This window comes from Leiobunum rupestre, chromosome 4 (genome assembly GCF_980474605.1).
Source record: "Leiobunum rupestre chromosome 4, qqLeiRupe1.1.hap1, whole genome shotgun sequence".
Taxonomy (NCBI): domain Eukaryota; kingdom Metazoa; phylum Arthropoda; class Arachnida; order Opiliones; family Sclerosomatidae; genus Leiobunum; species Leiobunum rupestre.
In genome coordinates this window covers 20,883,349-20,901,069 of record NC_143387.1, presented here as the reverse complement: position 1 = coordinate 20,901,069, position 17,721 = coordinate 20,883,349, and the positions used below count along the sequence as shown (strand labels likewise).

Here is a 17,721-nt window from a genome sequence, read left to right as displayed (position 1 = left end):
ATCAAATTTAACTTTATGTATATTCGCTTAGCAAATTCAGTCAGTGCTCAGTATTGTAAAATGTTTACTTGCAAAACGACCTAAATTTTTCCTGACTAATCGATTAAACCAAGATAACCTTGAAAAAGAGTTTGGGAAACAAAGATCAGCTTGGGTTACCGTATACCTTTAAAATTGTGTAGTTTTTGACTATCGCCTTCTAGTGACCGACGCTGTATGTATATATCGAAACACACTAACAACTACATAACCGTAATGGCAACCAGAATTGTTTACTACCCGTAAACCGCGTATTTGATTAATAAAAAAAACGTTGAAGTTTTAACAAAGTGAACAAAACCAATGTACAAATATCATCTTATGTATTGCTGTTTTCCTTTTCAGCCTATATATATATCGGCTTATTCCTATAATATATGTCCCTTCTTAAGAACTATACACGCATATATTTTTTGAAATACGTTATTTGTTATATTTCATAAATTATATAGTTATATACTAAACACTATACACACTAAATATGAATTTGTTACCAATTTGAATTTATAATTATTGTTACAACATTATGTATAGAATAGTTTTGATTCTGGTGTAAAACTAAGAGCAGAAACGATAATCAATTTAAAATGAACGTATTTAAATCTATAGAAATATACAATGAAAAGAAATAGTTTAAAGCATACATTGACACTTATCACACCAAAACTATATTAATGAACGTATATAATCGTATATATTTATTTTCGTGACCATGGTTTGAATTCTAGAATAAAATTTAAATATTACGCAACGGATACTTCATGGTTTTACAATTTTTATTGTATGGTTAAAAATACACTTTAACACGCTTGCTTTCGGGTCGGAACCCCTCTTCAGGTGTAAAGTTTACAAATGATTTAAAATAATTTAAAATAATTCACAAGTCAACATATTTCAATTTACATTTCTCTTATCAGTGTAATTTTTTACAATCGTTGTTTTAAATTTTTTATTATTTTTTTTAAATCCCCCCAATTTTGAATACACAGTTTGCCCTTATCTAGATTTAATTTACCTATATTAAATTGCCTTTTGTAGAAATGTGACTCTCTATCTAGAATATCAGCTCCATCAAAATTCATATCGTGACCTTTGGTTGTCCATACGTGGTTGGCAATAAAAAATTAAAAACAACGATTGTAAAAAATTACACTGATAAGAGAAATGTAAATTAGAATATGTTGACTTGTGAATTATTTTAAATCATTTGTAAACTGTACGCCTGAAGAGGGGTTCCGACCCGAAAGCTAGCGTGTTAAAGTGTATTTTTAACCGTTGCGTAATATTTAAATTTTATTCTATATTAATGAACAGTTAACAATAAATTACAAAAATGTTTATATTTATTTCCACTATGTTTACTGTTTAGTAAAATCGTAGACAAATTTCTCCAGTTATACTTCTTTACAATAATTTTTTAAGAAGAACAAAATTCTATGTTTTAAAAACATTTTCGCGTGAGTAATGTTGTTCTACTTTTTTAAGTTATGGGATGAAATTGAGCCTTATTCAAAATCCCTTTTTAAATTAAAATTTTTGATGCCTCCTCGTGATTGCTGTCATTTCTAAACAACTTTATCTGGATCATTTTTGGAATTGTAAAATGAAAATTTATATTTTATATGTGCACAGTCTACAACCAAAATTTTTTAATTTGTCCACCCTCCCATCTTAGATTTCATTGAAATTTCGTATATAGGGTACTTTAGTGCCGAAAAGTCGATTTCCAAGTTTTAAGTATTATACGATTAGCCGATTTTGAGATATTCGATACCCAATTTTGGCAAAAATGGTAAAAAATGACGTTGACCCATAAACTAAAATATTTATATTTTTTCAAATAATAGTCCGATTTTAACAGGACTACGTTTATTTTAAAGACATTTATAGGTACGTTTTGCAAAAAAAATTGAAAATTCTATTCGGAACAGTTCCAATATTAAAATACAGTTAAAACATATGACCTTTGACCTTAACCAGTTACTCAATTTTTAAAAAATATTTAATAATTTATTTCGAATTCTTCATATGTGATTTAGTAAAAAATGCTAAAATCTCAAGGTATTATTTTTAGTTTTCGAGAAAAATAAACTTTTCTCCAGCCCCAATAGCTCTTTCTATAATTATATATAATATACTAATATATATAACAATAATGAATTTATGGTACCGCTGAGTCCCATTTATCGTTACTGCGTCTAAAAATCTTGTCTCTAAAAAGGCAGTTTGTTCTTTGATCTCATTATTTGAAATATTATCAAAGTTTATGTTTCCAAAGGCATCTTTACAAAAATCATTAAAATATATAACTTTATTCAAGGCAAGAATTTTCTCTTTTACTTTTTCGAGCAATTATAAGTGAAACATGTAGACTGTAGTAGCTGCGTGAGATCTTGTGTCACTAATCATACACATATTTATGTGCTTAAGAACCCCTCCAATTTCTTCTCTGTGATATACTACGAACGGATGAATCGTCGCTTGGGTTGTTTCGCAATGGAAACCCTGTATTTCGTCGTGCACAACAAATGAGTAGTTTTCAGCGAAACTAGGCTGAAGCTCTTTTTTAATTTCTTTAGGTATTTCGATTGCGATTTTGCTGTATAATGGTGAAATGTATGCGTGAAAGGACCTTTGCGTTCAAATATGACGACTTGTATAGCTCAAACCTACAGAAGCGTACTTCCCCCTATTTTCTTCTGGTATTATACAGGGTGTCCACTAAAAAAGGAACCAGGGCGAATATCTCAAAATCTGTTTTAGGTGCGATTTTGAGATTTTGAAGTCGAATACAAGATGTAGGGGGAAACCTACGGCAAAAATGTCGATGACCTTGAACCATGTCTTCAAGGTCAACCAAAAACTAACTCGAGAACCGCAAGTTAGTTCCAATTAGAAGAGTGTTCCATGTGAATTTTGGAGTACAAATAGCTTTGACCTGCTTGGATTTGACCAATAGGAAGAAGAGATGAAAAACAAGAATGTCGTTAAGTTGATAACGTGTCGAAAGAGAGGTTCGGGAGCTGATAACTCTAAAGATACTCGTGTTAGAGTACTGAAATTTGCTACACATCCTTATCAGGATTGAGGGTCTTTAGTTTAAAAATTTCAATGACCTTGAACAATGTCTTCAAGGTCATTCAAAAACTAACGATCAGATTTGACCAAAAGGAAGTTAAGGTCATTTTTGAATGTCTTTGAAGACATGGTTCAAAACTACTTTGACGAGAAAGTGGTGATTCGCAAATTTCCTATTGAAACCTAGTTTATAAACCCAATGGATCGCGAGATAATGTTTTCACACCGTAAACCACGTCTTCAAGGTCATCCAATTTTACAAACTTGAAAAACTCCCACCATATTGAGTTTGTCTAGCAAATTTCGATGTAACACGAATTGGTTTCGAGTTATGTACGTTTTCTTTTAATTTTCATTTTAACAACCTTTGTGATTTTGAAAATGAGTTCCTCGACTTCCTATTGGTCAAATTCGATCGAATCAAAGCTAATTAGACCTACAGTGTGACGTGGAAAACCTTTCTAATTGGAACCAATTTTCTAACACATAAGGTTCTCGCGTTAGTTTTTAGATTGAAATTTTTTAACTAAAGACCCTCAATCCTGATGAGGATGTGTAGCAAATTTCAGTACTCTAACACGAGTGTCTTTAGAGTTATCAGCTCAAGGTCATCGAAATTTTAGCAGTAAGTTTCCCCCTACATCTTGTATACGACTTGAAAATTTCAAAATCGCACCTAAAACAGATTTTGAGATATTCACCCTGGTTCATTTTTTAGTGGACACCCTGTATTATAGAGAGAGCTATTGGGGCTGGAGAAAAGTTTATTTTTCTCGAAAACTAAAAATAATACCATGAGATTTTAGCATTTTTTACTAAATCACATATGGGGAATTCGAAATAAAATATTAAATATTTTTTAAAAGTTGAGTAACTGGTTAAGGTCAAAGGTCATATGTTTTAACTGTATTTTAATATTGGAACTTTTCGGAATATAATTTAAAATTTTTTTAACAAAAATTACCTAAAAATTCCTTTAAAATAAACTTAGTCCCGTTAAAATCGGACTATTATTTGAAAAAATATAAATATTTTAGTTTATGGGTCAACGTCATTTTTTACCGTTTTTGCCAAAATATAGTATCGAATATCTCGAAATTGGCTAATCGTACAATAATAAAAACTTGGAAATCGACCTTTCCGCACTAAAGTACCCTTTATACGAAATTTCAATGAAATCTAAGATGGGTGGGTGGACACCTCTGGTTGATTTTTCATGGAATGACCCACCTATGCAAATTTTCTGGCAAAAATAATTTCTTAGTTTTCACCAATCTTTTCAGTTGCCTTAAAATTCCGTATTAGGTAGCCTGAATTTCTTAGTAGAAAATAAATGAAACGAGTAAACACCCTTGATTTATATGGAAACTTAAATACGAGAAATTTAAGTAAAAACTAAATCGTGGGTTCGAATCCCATCCCCGTCGCTCATTCTTGTTTTTCATTTTTATCCTTTGCAATGTAACTTAAGCGATAGATGATGACGACGGGGACGGGGTGGCCGAGTGGTTAAGGCGATGGACTGCTAATCCATTGGGCATTGCCCGCGTGGGTTCGAATCCCATCCCCGTCGCATATTCTTGTTTTTCATTTTTATCCTTTGCAATTTAACTTAAGCGATAGATGGATGAAGACGGGGACGGGGTGGCCGAGTGGTTAAGGCGATGGACTGCTAATCCGTTGGGCATTGCCCGCGTGGGTTCGAATCCCTTCCCCGTCGCTCTTTCTAGTTTGTCATTTTTATCCTTTCCAATTTAACTTAAGCGATAGATGGATGTTGAGGGGAACGGGGTGGCCGAGTGGTTAAGGCGATGGACTGCTAATCCGTTGGGCATTGCCCGCGTGGGTTCAAATCCCATCCCCGTCGCTCATTCTAGTTTGTCATTTTTATCCTTTCCAATTTAACTTAAGCGATAGATGGATGTTGAGGGGAACGGGATGGCCGTGTGGTTAAGGCGATGGACTGCTAATCCGTTGGGTATTGCCCGCGTGGGTTCGAATTTCATCCCCATCGCTCATTCTTTTGGTTTTCATTTTTATCCTTTGCAATGTAACTTAAGCGATAGGTGGATGACTACGGGAACGGGGTGGCCGAGTGGTTAAGGCGATGGACTGCTAATCCGTTGGGCATTGCCCGCGTGGATTCTAATCCCATCCCCGTCGCTCATTCTTGTTTTTCATTTTTATCCTTGGCAATGTAACTTAAGCGATAGATGGATGACGACGGGGACGGGGTGGCCGAGTGGTTAAGGCGATGGACTGCTAATCCATTGGGCATTGCCCGCGTGGGTTCGAATTCCATCCCCGTCGCTCATTCTTGTTTTTCATTTTTATCCTTTGCAATTTAACTTAAGCGAAAGATGGATGTCGAGGGGGGCGGGATGGCCGTGTGGTTAAGGCGACGGACTGCTAATCCATTGGGGTGGCCGAGTGGTTAAGGCGATGGACTGCTAATCCATTGGACTTTGCCCGCGTGCGTTCGAGTCCCATCCCTGTCGCATATTCTTGTTTTACATTTTTATCCTTTGCAATGTAACTTAAGCGATAGATAGATGACGACGGGGACGGGGTGGCCGAGTGGTTAAGGCGATGCACTGCTAATCCATTGGACTTTGCCCGCATGCGTTCGAATCCCATCCCCGTCGCATATTCTTGTTTTTCATTTTTATCCTTGGCAATGTAACTTAAGCGATAGATGGATGACGACGGGGACGGGGTGGCCGAGTGGTTAAGGCGATGGACTGCTAATCCATTGGGCACTGCCCGCGTGGGTTCGAATCCCATCCCCGTCGCATATTCTTGTTTTTCATTTTTATCCTTAACAATGTAACTTAAGCGATAGATGGATGAAGACGGGGACGGGGTGGTTAAGGCGATGGACTGCTAATCCATTGGGCATTGCCCGCGTGGCTTCGAATCCCATCCCCGTCGCTCATTGTTGTTTTTCATTTTTATCCTTTGCAATTTAACTTGAGCGATAGATGGACGCCGACGGGGACGGGGTGGCCGAGTGGTTAAGGCGATGGACAAATTGATTTGAAATGGAAAACGTGCGCGTACCGTTTGAAGGAGTTGCAGGCGATTCTGCGCGCGGATTGTCCTTCTTGGCAGAGAGATCTTGCCGTGGCACTGTTGAATCCATTTGGCGGTACTTCCAGCCCCGGAATTAATGTTTTACGGTGCCAGTTAACTCAGCCGTTATTAAGTCGTCTTTCTCCGCGTTATCGCGAAATGTGGATTGCCTGGCAGACATTTCTCACTTCGCAGAATTTACGTCTACAGATGGCGGTCGATCCGTTCCACGAGCCGGTGTTTTATAGTCAGCGTGTTGATCTATCTACTCTGACTTCGCGGTCACGGCTTCCGTTTCTTTCGCATGGCCTACTATGTCTCCGCGATTTTTGTTACGAAGTCGTACCTGGTTTTCTTCCAGAGGACAGTGTATTGGAACTATGCGATATTGATGCCTCGATGCAGCGGGCTCTGGATGCCAAACGCGTTTATTCCGTTATTAAAGAATCTTTGCCGAAAGTTTTTTTCGACCGCGTGTACGCTTCTTCGTCGCGGGTTCCAGTCGAGAACGCAATACGTGTTTTTACCAAAGACAACACCGAATTCGATTATTTGGCGGCCTCGGTTAAAGAACTATATCAGCGCTACCTTTCGTTTCGAAATTACGAGTCATCCGGTGAGCTTAAGTGGCGGGAATATTTAGGAGGTCCCTTACCGAAACCAGGATGGAGTTGGTTAAAAGGACGAGTTTTAAGTCCCGAACAACGCGATAATAATTTAAGAATTGTTCATCACGCGCTATTTCTTAACAAACGTATTCATTTGTTCGATCCGCAGATCTCTCCCAAGTGTACTTTTTGTAAAAACGCAGAAGAAACATTATCACATATATTATTTGGGTGTAGCATTGTTGAGGCCTGGTGGTCATGGCTATTTAAAGATAAACTTTTTTTAAAAGTCGATTATTTTACCAATCCCGGCTTTGTTCGAAATTGTTTTATTGTTTTTCAAGGTAAATGCCCGATATCTTTAAATTGTCACGAGTTAAAAATAATACATTTCATGGTATCTCTTTTAAAGTATCTTATTCTGGACTGCCGTTCCTTTTCTAATTTCAATCAAAACATACCTCTCGTAGTAGTTCAACATAGATTTTATGCAAAAATTAAATGCGAAATACGTAAAACCATTAAAATTTTTAAAGATAAAGATAAAGAATTTACTAACATGTTGTCAAAAATATTTTAAGAACTCTAATTTAACAGTGTCAATAGTCTTTAAAAAGCACTCCAGTCTGTTTTAAGGGGTTAACTATTGTTCTTTAATTGCATTCATATATATATATAGCATTCCAAGAGTTGTTTTTGGGTTAGAATTCCTGTATTTTTATGACTGTTGTCATTCTTTTGTTAATATTGGTCTCGCAACTTTTGTAATATACACTAAAAATGTATTTTTTAATGATATAATTAAAAAAAAAAGCGATGGACTGCTAATCCATCGGGCATTGCCCCCGTGGGTTTGAATCCCATCCCCGTCGCTCATTCTTGTTTGTCATTTTTATCCTTTGCAATTTAACTTAAGCGATAGATGGATGTCGAGGGGAACGGGATGGCCGTGTGGTTAAGGCGATGGATTGCTAATCCATTGGGGTGGCCGAGTGGTTAAGGTGATGGACTGCTAATCCATTGCGCTTTGCCCGCGTGCGTTCGAGCATGGACGAATTATAAGAGGACTCCTCTCGGGCAGCCTTCTACAACGCTATCTCTAAAGTTTGATTCCTGTACCGAGGGAAAAAACGCGGGTTGAAGAAAGAGGGGGGGGGGAGACAAGACTTTTCAGGGGCAACACGTGATCTTTACGTCACTTATAAATGAGTGCTGCGCTCTATCGTCGATTTAAGTAACAAAGCGACAAAATCCCGCCATAGCGCCAGCTTTAGCAAATGTTTCTTTCTAAATTCCGATCATAGTGAAATTTTAATAGGTATGTTGACATTTTTAACTGTAACTATAGTTAAATAGACTTACCTAAATTTAAATTGTCATATATATTTATAGGTTATAAACGCTATCGTTAACAATCAACTATAGCTGCTTAACCCTTGGTCATTTGTTTACAAGTTACAACAAGAAAACAAAATGAAGAAACGTTGTATTTTTAAGGGGTGTAAAAGTGACAGTCGTTATAGCCATAAGGATCATATGAAAAATGTTTTCTTTTTACCATTTCCGAAGCCAAAGTTCCGGTTAGATAAATGCCTGAGGTGGTTGCAGTGTTTGAATCGCGATGATTTTAACGTAAAAAGTGTGACATATTATACATTTGTATGCTCAAAACATTTTGTTGGTGGCAATGGACCCTCATCAGAGAACCCAGATCCAGTGAACCCATTACTAAATTCTGGTGGTAATGAATTTCAAGATGATTCTGGAAACCTTAATTTAGCAAATATGGAAAAACAGAAAGTTAATGAAGCTGTAGTACCAGAGGTACAATTTTTACAATGTTACATTATTTTTTCATAAGTCTTAAATGTTTTCGTTATTTTTGTATCACAGGTTGGATGTGAATACGAAATATGCGAGAAGGACGTGGTACCCATAGATAGTTACACTACAATTCCTCTGGTCAGAAAGTTTACTTTTCCAAAATGTTTATTAGTGGTAATTAATTCTTTGTTAATATTAGAATTTCCAACTTGAGCTAAACTCATCTAAAACTGGCACTAAGGACCATGCATATTCTATCTGCAAGAGTACTACCACCAAGGAAATATCATGCGAAACAGATTTCTTTAAAGGATTCATTCCTCCGTCAGGATGGTTTGCATTGCGTGTGAATGAGTTCTTGCAACTTGGAAAACTGGATCAAAATACTAACAGTGCGGTTATAAAGGTTAATGTGACAGAGTCTGGAGTATTAACTATTGAAGTCCTTAACCAAATTCTGGAGAATATCTCAAGTCTAAAAATTCCTAATAAAATTCACAATAGCAACACACTTAATCATGTTCTAGAAAATCTTGATTCAAGAAAAATCTGCCAAGGGTGTCAAGACAAAGATAGTGTGAGCTATGTAAAGAAAAGACCTGTCAAACATGTACACTATTGTTGGCAACTGAAAGCAATTCGTAGTAATGATTGCCAATTACTTACATTTTCAAATAAAAGTATCTGCTGTCTTAATTGCAAATCGGTTAAGGAAAAATTGAGAACTCTAAAAAATAGGGACAAGAAACATTGTGCAGGTGGAATCAGGAAAAGATATATAAATTTTACGAAGGAGGAACTAATTTCTAAGATTAGGAAAGAAAAAAAAATTAACCTTAGTTTACAAAGAAAAATTGTAAATCGTGATAAAAAAATAGAAAAGATAATTTCAAACAAAGGGTGCCAAGTTCAAAATAAGGATCAAAATGACCAGTTATTAAATGTTTTGGAACAAGAAGTTAAAGCACGTGACACGGATAACTCATTTCCAGCTCTATTTTTGAAAACTCAACTTGAGGTCCTAAAACAACCAAATCCTAAGCAACGAAAATGGCACCCTCATGTGGTTCAGTGGTATGCCTATTTGTACAGACAGTCTCCCAAGTTGTACAAGACATTAAGAGAAACGGATACTTTAAAACTGCCATCACTAAGTACGTTACTCAGAAATTCATCAACATTAGGAAACTCTCCTGGTTTTCATGATGAAGTTTTTGAAAAAGTTGTAAAAATGGTTAAACCAGAAAGTTTAAAAGAACATGAACAATACTTTGGACTATTAGTGGACGAGATCAAGATCAAAGAAGACTTAGTTTATAAAAAAAGTTCGGGTGATATAGTTGGTTATACCGAATTAAACAATACATTTGAAAGAATTGCTGCCTTAGAACAAGACTTAGATGAACCGAAAAAACTAGCAAGTCATGTTCTCCTCATAATGCTCAGAGGAATATGCACCAATGTGGTACTTCCCATAGCTCATTTTGCAACACATTGCCTCACGAGCGAAAAACTTGAGAGAATCATGTTTGAAGCTGTACGCCGCTCAGAGATGTGTGGGTTCAAAATTTTATTCATCGTTGGAGATGGGGCCTCTATCAATAGGAGGTTTTTTACCAGCAATGGCACTAAAGATGCAAACTACAAAAGTAGAAATCAATTTGCTACTGAAAACAGAAATGTATATTTCATTTTTGACGTTCCACATCTTTTGAAAACAGCGAGAAACTGTTTCGCGAATAGCACTGACGATTGTAAAATTAGAAGGCTTAAAAAAATGAACAACTAATACTTTGGAAGTACATACAGAACCTATACAATAAAGAGCAGAATATGGCTGGAAACCTGAGAAAACTGCACAAACTAACCCATGATCATCTTAATCTCAGGTCATACAGAAAAATGAAAGTCAGTTTTGCAGCTAACGTCATGAGTCTCTCAGTGGCTAATGCTCTAAATGAGGAATATGGTGAGGAGGTTAGGGAAACCGTTAAATTTATCAGGATGATAAATAATTGGTTTGATTGTTTAAATACAAGAAGTTTTGGAGAAGCAGCAAGGACTCGCAACAACAATCTGAAGCCGTTTGAATCTCCAGATGATGCCCGACTAAAAGTAAGCTATCAATTAATATTTTTCATTAAGTTTTAACATTAAAAATTAACCTTTTTTTAAGTGGCTGAAAGAAGAATTTTTGGGATACCTAGAAGACTGGGAAACTGAAGTTAAGACCCTTGAAAATTTTACAACAGAGGAAAAGAAAAAAATGCTGCTTAGCTCTGAAACTATGTCTGGACTAAAACAAACAAGTAATATTTGTTTTAAAAACTTGTGTTATTTCATGGACTATTCACCTAATTTTTATTTTTAGCCATGTGTCTGTTAGAGATTATACCTTTTATGTTATCAAAAGGCGCAAAATACATTATTACAAGACATTTTAACCAAGACCCCGTGGAGAATGAATTCTCTCATTATCGGAGGTCATGTGGGTTTGCAGACAACCCCAACCTTGATCAGGTATCAACGGTTATAGGAAACCTTAATAGTGTTCGAGGTGTCAAGGAAAAAATTAAAATTAAAGGAGCCAATATTGAAGCTATGCACTAATAAAATTTTATTAAATTTAAATCATAGCATGATGAAATTCATTTTGTAGTTGTTTTCTTAAGCTAGTTTTACCATTAACGATAGACTTATTTTTTAATTTTAATGCTTTTTGTCTGGCCAATTCTTTGTGATAGTTTTTTAACTTTTTTATTTCCCCATTTCCTACGGTGTTAAGTATAGTAGTAATTGCCAATTTCAGAAGGATTTCTCCTTGAATAGGTGATATTCCTGAAAGGGTGTTTAAGCTCCTCCAAGTGTTTCTTATTTCCTCATTTCCCATAATCTGATCTTGAGCTTTAATTTTTTTGTTTTTTATACATTTCCCATCATAAAATGGAACTGCCAAATCTAAAACTGAATTAATAAAAGTTTGGGCCTCGATAGTTGGATTTATTAATCCACCCTTTGATTGCATAGTCGTCCAATTTGAATATGGTGATTGGGTTGAATCTGTCACAAGAAACTCTACTATCCTAGCACCAGGCTCTGAGTGATCTCTCAGTCTTCTAAAAATACTGCCAATAACATAGTGAACGACTTCGGGTGGCTCTTGATGTTTTTTCACAATAGTTGTACGTGAGAAAGCAGTCACACATAGTATCCAAAATCAGTCCAACACACCAAAAAAAGTGTGAGCATGTAAAATGTTCAGAATTCTATTGAGATTTAACCAATTAGACTTGAATATTAAATTGTTTGACAAGTTAAAAAACTTACTTTTTCATCTCTAAGTTTGTTTTGCAACTTTTCCAGAATATTACTATTTTGACGAACATCTTTTATTTTATTTCTATATACTTCGTGAGAAACATTAAAGCATTTTAGAAATACTACTTTCCAACACATAAATATATGTGCTTGTAGTGTTGTAATCCATTGAATAAGTTCTTTAATTTCTTTAGTAAGGAAATCTTTGTTCAATAATTTTATTTTATCTGTTGTTTCTTTAATTAACTCGTGGAAACATTCTTCAAAATCTACTTTTGACATGGTTTTAGGAACTATTTTCTTAGTTGGTTTTGATCTGAAATAATCAGCAAATTATATTAATATTAATATATTAAATACGACTTCAAAACATCAATAATACATACTGCACTTTGGCCGGAGATTTAGGAACATTAGTTAATGTTGACAATGGTATACTATTGGAAATTATGTCCATTTCATCATCTGAAACCCATTCAATATAATTATGTTGTTTAAAAATATTTTTTTTAAATACTTACCACTCAATAAATTGTCAAATTGACGACAGTTAATAGTAAGATCCAATGGCAAATCCATTATCACAGATAAAATTCATAAATATCTAATCTAATTTAAAAAAACCTATTTCCCATAACTTAAAAACCGCCATAATTCAACTTCGCCAAGCAAGCGCCGGAAACATGTGGGAATTCCAATATCACGTGGTGCTTTATTTGCCCCTGAATTCGAAGCCAACGCACCCTTTTGAGAAAGTCGCGAACTAATCCTATCTCGGGCTGCTACGGAACGTTAGCGTGAAGTAAAAAGCGCCCCGAGAGGAGTCCTCTTATAATTCGTCCATGGTTCGAGTCCCATCCCCGCCGCTCATTCTTGTTTTTCATTTTTATCCTTTGCAATTTAACTTGAGCGATAGATAGATGTTGAGGGGGACGGGGTGGCCGAGTTGTTAAGGCAATGGTCTGCTAATCCATTGGGCATTGCCCGTGTGGGGTCAAATTCCATCCCCGTCGCTCATTCTTGTTTTTCATTTTTATCCTTTGCAATTTAACTTAAGCGAAAGATGGATGTCGAGGGGGGCGGGATGGCCGTGTGGTTAAGGCGATGGACTGCTAATCCTTTGGGCATTGCCCGCGTGGGTTCGAATTTCATCCCCGTCGCTCATTCTTTTTGTTTTCATTTTTATACTTTGCAATGTAACTTAAGCGATAGATGGATGAAGACGGGGACGGGGTGGCCGAGTGGTTAAGGCGATGGACTGCTAATCCGTTGGGCATTGCCCGCGTGGGTTCGAATCCCATCCCCGTCGCTCATTCTAGTTTGTCATTTTTATCCTTTGCAATTTAAATTAAGCGATAGATAAATGATGACGGGGACGGGGTGACCGAGTGGTTAAGGCGATGGACTGCTAACCCGTTGGGCATTGCCCGCGTGGTTTCGAATCCCATCCCCGTCGTTCATTCTTGTTTGTCATTTTTATCCTTTGCAATTTAAATTAAGCGATAGATAAATGATGACGGGGACGGGGTGACCGAGTGGTTAAGGCGATGGACTGCTAACCCGTTGGGCATTGCCCGCGTGGTTTCGAATCCCATCCCCGTCGCTCATTCTTGTTTGTCATTTTTATCCTTTGCAATTTAACTTAAGCGATAGATGGATGGCGAAGGGGACGGGGTGGCCGAGTGGTTAAGGCGATGGACTGCTAATCCATTGGGCATTGCCCGCGTGGGTTCGAATCCCATCCCCGTCGCTCATTGTTGTTTTTCATTTTTATCCTTTGCAATGTAACTTAAGCGATAGATGGACTACGACGGGGACGGGGTGGCCGAGTGGTTAAGGCGATGGACTGCTAATCCATTGGGCATTGCCCGCGTGGGTTCGAATCCCATCCCCGTCGCATATTCTTGTTTTTCATTTTTATCCTTTGCAATGTAACTTAAGCGATAGATGGATGAAGACGGGGACGGGGTGGCCGAGTGGTTAAGGCGATGGACTGCTAATCCGTTGGGCATTGCCCGCGTGGGTTCGAATCCCATCCCCGTCGCTCATTCTAGTTTGTCATTTTTATCCTTTCCAATTTAACTTAAGCGATAGATGGGTGTTGAGAGGAATGGGATGGCCGTGTGGTTAGGGCGATGGACTGCTAATCCGTTGGGCATTGCCCGCGTGGGTTCGAATTTCATCCTCGTCGCTCATTCTTGTTATTCATTTTTATCGTTTGCAATATAACTTAAGCGATAGATGGATGAGACGGGGACGGGGTGGCCGGCTCGTTAAGCCGATGGACTGCTAATCCATTCGGCATTGCCCGCGTGGATTCTAATCCCATCCCCGTCGCTCATTGTTGTTTTTCATTTTTATCCTTTGCAATTTAAATTAAGCGATAGATGGATGGCGACGGGGACGGGGTGGCCGAGCGGTTAAGGCGATGGACTGCTTAACCATTGGACATTGTCCGCGTGGTTTCGAATCCCATCCCCGTCGCATATTCTTGTTTTTCATTTTTATCCTTAACAATGTAACTTAAGCGATAGATGGATGCCAGAGGGGACGGGGTGGCCGAGTGGTTAAGGCGATGGACTGCTTAACCATTGGACATTGTCCGCGTGGTTTCGAATCCCATCCCCGTCGCTCATTGTTGTTTTTCATTTTTATCCTTTGCAATGTAACTTAAGCGATAGATGGACGACGACGGGGACGGGGTGGCCGAGTGGTTAAGGCGATGGACTGCTAATCCATTGGGCATTGCCCGCGTGGGTTCGAATCCCATCCCCGTCGCATATTCTTGTTTTTCATTTTTATCCTTTGCAATGTAACTTAAGCGATAGATGGATGAAGACGGGGACGGGGTGGCCGAGTGGTTAAGGCGATGGACTGCTAATCCATTGGGCATTGCCCGCGTGGGTTCGAATCCCATCCCCGTCGCATATTCTTGTTTTTCATTTTTATCCTTTGCAATGTAACTTAAGCGATAGATGGGTTTTGAGGGGAACGGGATGGCCGTGTGGTTAAGGCGATGGACTGCTAATCCGTTAAGCATTGCCCGCGTGGGTTCGAATTTCATCCTTGTCGTTCATTCTTGTTTTTCATTTTTATCCTTTGCAATTTAACTTAAGCGATAGATGGATGAAGACGGGAACGGGGTGGCCGAATGGTTAAGCCGATGGACTGCTAATCCATTGTGCATTGCCCGCGTGGATTTTGAATCCCATCCCCGTCGCTCATTGTTGTTTTTCATTTTTATCCTTTGCAATTTAAATTAAGCGATAGATAAATGGTGACGGGGACGGGGTGACCGAGTGGTTAAGGCGATGGACTGCTAACCGGTTGGGCATTGCCCGCGTGGTTTCGAATCCCATCCCCGTCGCTCATTCTTGTTTGTCATTTTTATCCTTTGCAATTTAACTTAAGCGATAGATGGATGGCGAAGGGGACGGGGTGGCCGAGTGGTTAAGGCGATGGACTGCTTAACCATTGGACATTGTCCGCGTGGTTTCGAATCCCATCCCCGTCGCATATTCTTGTTTTTCATTTTTATCCTTAACAATGTAACTTAAGCGATAGATGGATTCCAGAGGGGACGGGGTGGCCGAGTGGTTAAGGCGATGGACTGCTAATCCATTGGGCATTGCCCGCGTGGGTTTGAATCCCATCCCCGTCGCTCATTGTTGTTTTTCATTTTTATCCTTTGCAATGTAACTTAAGCGATAGATGGACGACGACGGGGACGGGGTGACCGAGTGGTTAAGGCGATGGACTGCTAATCCATTGGGCATTGCCCGCGTGGGTTCGAATCCCATCCCCGTCGCTCATTGTTGTTTTTCATTTTTATCCTTTGCAATGTAACTTAAGCGATAGATGGACGACGACGGGGACGGGGTGACCGAATGGTTAAGGCGATGGACTGCTAATCCATTGGGCATTGCCCGCGTGGGTTCGAATCCCATCCCCGTCGCATATTCTTGTTTTTTATTTTTATCCTTTGCAATTTAACTTAAGCGATAGATGGATGGCAATGGGGACGGGGTGGCCGAGTGGTTAAGGCGATGGACTGCTTATCCATTGGGCATTGCCCGCGTGGGTTCGAATCCCATCCCCGTCGCATATTATTGTTTTTCATTTTTATCCTTTGCAATTTAACTTAAGCGATAGATGGATGGCGAAGGGGACTGGGTGGCCGAGTGGTTAAGGCGATGGACTGCTTAACCATTGGACATTGTCCGCGTGGTTTCGAATCCCATCTCCGTCGCATATTCTTGTTTTTCATTTTTATCCTTAACAATGTAACTTAAGCGATAGATGGATGCCAGAGGGGACGGGGTGGCCGAGTGGTTAAGGCGATGGACTGCTTAACCATTGGACATTGTCCGCGTGGTTTCGAATCCCATCCCCGTCGCATATTCTTGTTTTTCATTTTTATCCTTAACAATGTAACTTAAGCGATAGATGGATGCCAGAGGGGACGGGGTGGCCGAGTGGTTAAGGCGATGGACTGCTTAACCATTGGACATTGTCCGCGTGGTTTCGAATCCCATCCCCGTCGCTCATTGTTGTTTTTCATTTTTATCCTTTGCAATGTAACTTAAGCGATAGATGGACGACGACGGGGACGGGGTGGCCGAGTGGTTAAGGCGATGGACTGCTAATCCATTGGGCATTGCCCGCGTGGGTTCGAATCCCATCCCCGTCGCATATTCTTGTTTTTCATTTTTATCCTTTGCAATTTAACTTAAGCGAAAGATGGATGTCGAGGGGGGCGGGATGGCCGTGTGGTTAAGGCGACGGACTGCTAATCCATTGGGGTGGCCGAGTGGTTAAGGCGATGGACTGCTAATCCATTGGACTTTGCCCGCGTGCGTTCGAGTCCCATCCCTGTCGCATATTCTTGTTTTACATTTTTATCCTTTGCAATGTAACTTAAGCGATAGATAGATGACGACGGGGACGGGGTGGCCGAGTGGTTAAGGCGATGGACTGCTAATCCATTGGACTTTGCCCGCATGCGTTCGAATCCCATCCCCGTCGCATATTCTTGTTTTTCATTTTTATCCTTGGCAATGTAACTTAAGCGATCGATGGATGACGACGGGGACGGGGTGGCCGAGTGGTTAAGGCGATGGACTGCTAATCCATTGGGCACTGCCCGCGTGGGTTCGAATCCCATCCCCGTCGCATATTCTTGTTTTTCATTTTTATCCTTAACAATGTAACTTAAGCGATAGATGGATGAAGACGGGGACGGGGTGGTTAAGGCGATGGACTGCTAATCCATTGGGCATTGCCCGCGTGGCTTCGAATCCCATCCCCGTCGCTCATTGTTGTTTTTCATTTTTATCCTTTGCAATTTAACTTGAGCGATAGATGGACGCCGACGGGGACGGGGTGGCCGAGTGGTTAAGGCGATGGACAAATTGATTTGAAATGGAAAACGTGCGCGTCCTTCTTGGCAGAGAGATCTTGCCGTGGCACTGTTGAATCCATTTGGCGGTACTTCCAGCCCCGGAATTAATGTTTTACGGTGCCAGTTAACTCAGCCGTTATTAAGTCGTCTTTCTCCGCGTTATCGCGAAATGTGGATTGCCTGGCAGATATTTCTCACTTCGCAGAATTTACGTCTACAGATGGCGGTCGATCCGTTCCACGAGCCGGTGTTTTATAGTCAGCGTGTTGATCTATCTACTCTGACTTCGCGGTCACGGCTTCCGTTTCTTTCGCATGGCCTACTATGTCTCCGCGATTTTTGTTACGAAGTCGTACCTGGTTTTCTTCCAGAGGACAGTGT

The 17,721-nt window shown here is 39.2% G+C and overlaps 19 non-coding genes across 19 annotated transcripts; all 19 read left to right on the top strand.

The window, feature by feature from the left end:
* The first annotated feature begins 4,608 nt into the window (after positions 1 to 4,608).
* On the top strand, positions 4,609 to 4,690 carry TRNAS-GCU (transfer RNA serine (anticodon GCU)). Its single transcript has one exon. It is a non-coding gene; the product is annotated as a tRNA-Ser (tRNA).
* Positions 4,691 to 4,755: 65 nt separating this feature from the next.
* TRNAS-GCU (transfer RNA serine (anticodon GCU)) lies at positions 4,756 to 4,837 on the top strand. The gene has a single exon. It is a non-coding gene; the product is annotated as a tRNA-Ser (tRNA).
* A 65-nt stretch (positions 4,838 to 4,902) lies between these two features.
* Positions 4,903 to 4,984, top strand: TRNAS-GCU (transfer RNA serine (anticodon GCU)). Its single transcript has one exon. It is a non-coding gene; the product is annotated as a tRNA-Ser (tRNA).
* A 361-nt stretch (positions 4,985 to 5,345) lies between these two features.
* On the top strand, positions 5,346 to 5,427 carry TRNAS-GCU (transfer RNA serine (anticodon GCU)). Its single transcript has one exon. It is a non-coding gene; the product is annotated as a tRNA-Ser (tRNA).
* Positions 5,428 to 5,680: 253 nt separating this feature from the next.
* On the top strand, positions 5,681 to 5,762 carry TRNAS-GCU (transfer RNA serine (anticodon GCU)). The gene has a single exon. It is a non-coding gene; the product is annotated as a tRNA-Ser (tRNA).
* Positions 5,763 to 5,827: 65 nt separating this feature from the next.
* On the top strand, positions 5,828 to 5,909 carry TRNAS-GCU (transfer RNA serine (anticodon GCU)). Its single transcript has one exon. It is a non-coding gene; the product is annotated as a tRNA-Ser (tRNA).
* Positions 5,910 to 13,166: 7,257 nt separating this feature from the next.
* TRNAS-GCU (transfer RNA serine (anticodon GCU)) lies at positions 13,167 to 13,248 on the top strand. The gene has a single exon. It is a non-coding gene; the product is annotated as a tRNA-Ser (tRNA).
* A 359-nt stretch (positions 13,249 to 13,607) lies between these two features.
* Positions 13,608 to 13,689, top strand: TRNAS-GCU (transfer RNA serine (anticodon GCU)). Its single transcript has one exon. It is a non-coding gene; the product is annotated as a tRNA-Ser (tRNA).
* Positions 13,690 to 13,754: 65 nt separating this feature from the next.
* Positions 13,755 to 13,836, top strand: TRNAS-GCU (transfer RNA serine (anticodon GCU)). The gene has a single exon. It is a non-coding gene; the product is annotated as a tRNA-Ser (tRNA).
* Positions 13,837 to 13,901: 65 nt separating this feature from the next.
* TRNAS-GCU (transfer RNA serine (anticodon GCU)) lies at positions 13,902 to 13,983 on the top strand. Its single transcript has one exon. It is a non-coding gene; the product is annotated as a tRNA-Ser (tRNA).
* A 652-nt stretch (positions 13,984 to 14,635) lies between these two features.
* Positions 14,636 to 14,717, top strand: TRNAS-GCU (transfer RNA serine (anticodon GCU)). Its single transcript has one exon. It is a non-coding gene; the product is annotated as a tRNA-Ser (tRNA).
* A 65-nt stretch (positions 14,718 to 14,782) lies between these two features.
* On the top strand, positions 14,783 to 14,864 carry TRNAS-GCU (transfer RNA serine (anticodon GCU)). The gene has a single exon. It is a non-coding gene; the product is annotated as a tRNA-Ser (tRNA).
* Positions 14,865 to 15,518: 654 nt separating this feature from the next.
* On the top strand, positions 15,519 to 15,600 carry TRNAS-GCU (transfer RNA serine (anticodon GCU)). Its single transcript has one exon. It is a non-coding gene; the product is annotated as a tRNA-Ser (tRNA).
* Positions 15,601 to 15,665: 65 nt separating this feature from the next.
* Positions 15,666 to 15,747, top strand: TRNAS-GCU (transfer RNA serine (anticodon GCU)). Its single transcript has one exon. It is a non-coding gene; the product is annotated as a tRNA-Ser (tRNA).
* A 65-nt stretch (positions 15,748 to 15,812) lies between these two features.
* On the top strand, positions 15,813 to 15,894 carry TRNAS-GCU (transfer RNA serine (anticodon GCU)). The gene has a single exon. It is a non-coding gene; the product is annotated as a tRNA-Ser (tRNA).
* Positions 15,895 to 15,959: 65 nt separating this feature from the next.
* On the top strand, positions 15,960 to 16,041 carry TRNAS-GCU (transfer RNA serine (anticodon GCU)). The gene has a single exon. It is a non-coding gene; the product is annotated as a tRNA-Ser (tRNA).
* Positions 16,042 to 16,547: 506 nt separating this feature from the next.
* On the top strand, positions 16,548 to 16,629 carry TRNAS-GCU (transfer RNA serine (anticodon GCU)). Its single transcript has one exon. It is a non-coding gene; the product is annotated as a tRNA-Ser (tRNA).
* A 253-nt stretch (positions 16,630 to 16,882) lies between these two features.
* On the top strand, positions 16,883 to 16,964 carry TRNAS-GCU (transfer RNA serine (anticodon GCU)). The gene has a single exon. It is a non-coding gene; the product is annotated as a tRNA-Ser (tRNA).
* Positions 16,965 to 17,029: 65 nt separating this feature from the next.
* Positions 17,030 to 17,111, top strand: TRNAS-GCU (transfer RNA serine (anticodon GCU)). Its single transcript has one exon. It is a non-coding gene; the product is annotated as a tRNA-Ser (tRNA).
* The last annotated feature ends 610 nt before the right edge of the window (positions 17,112 to 17,721 follow it).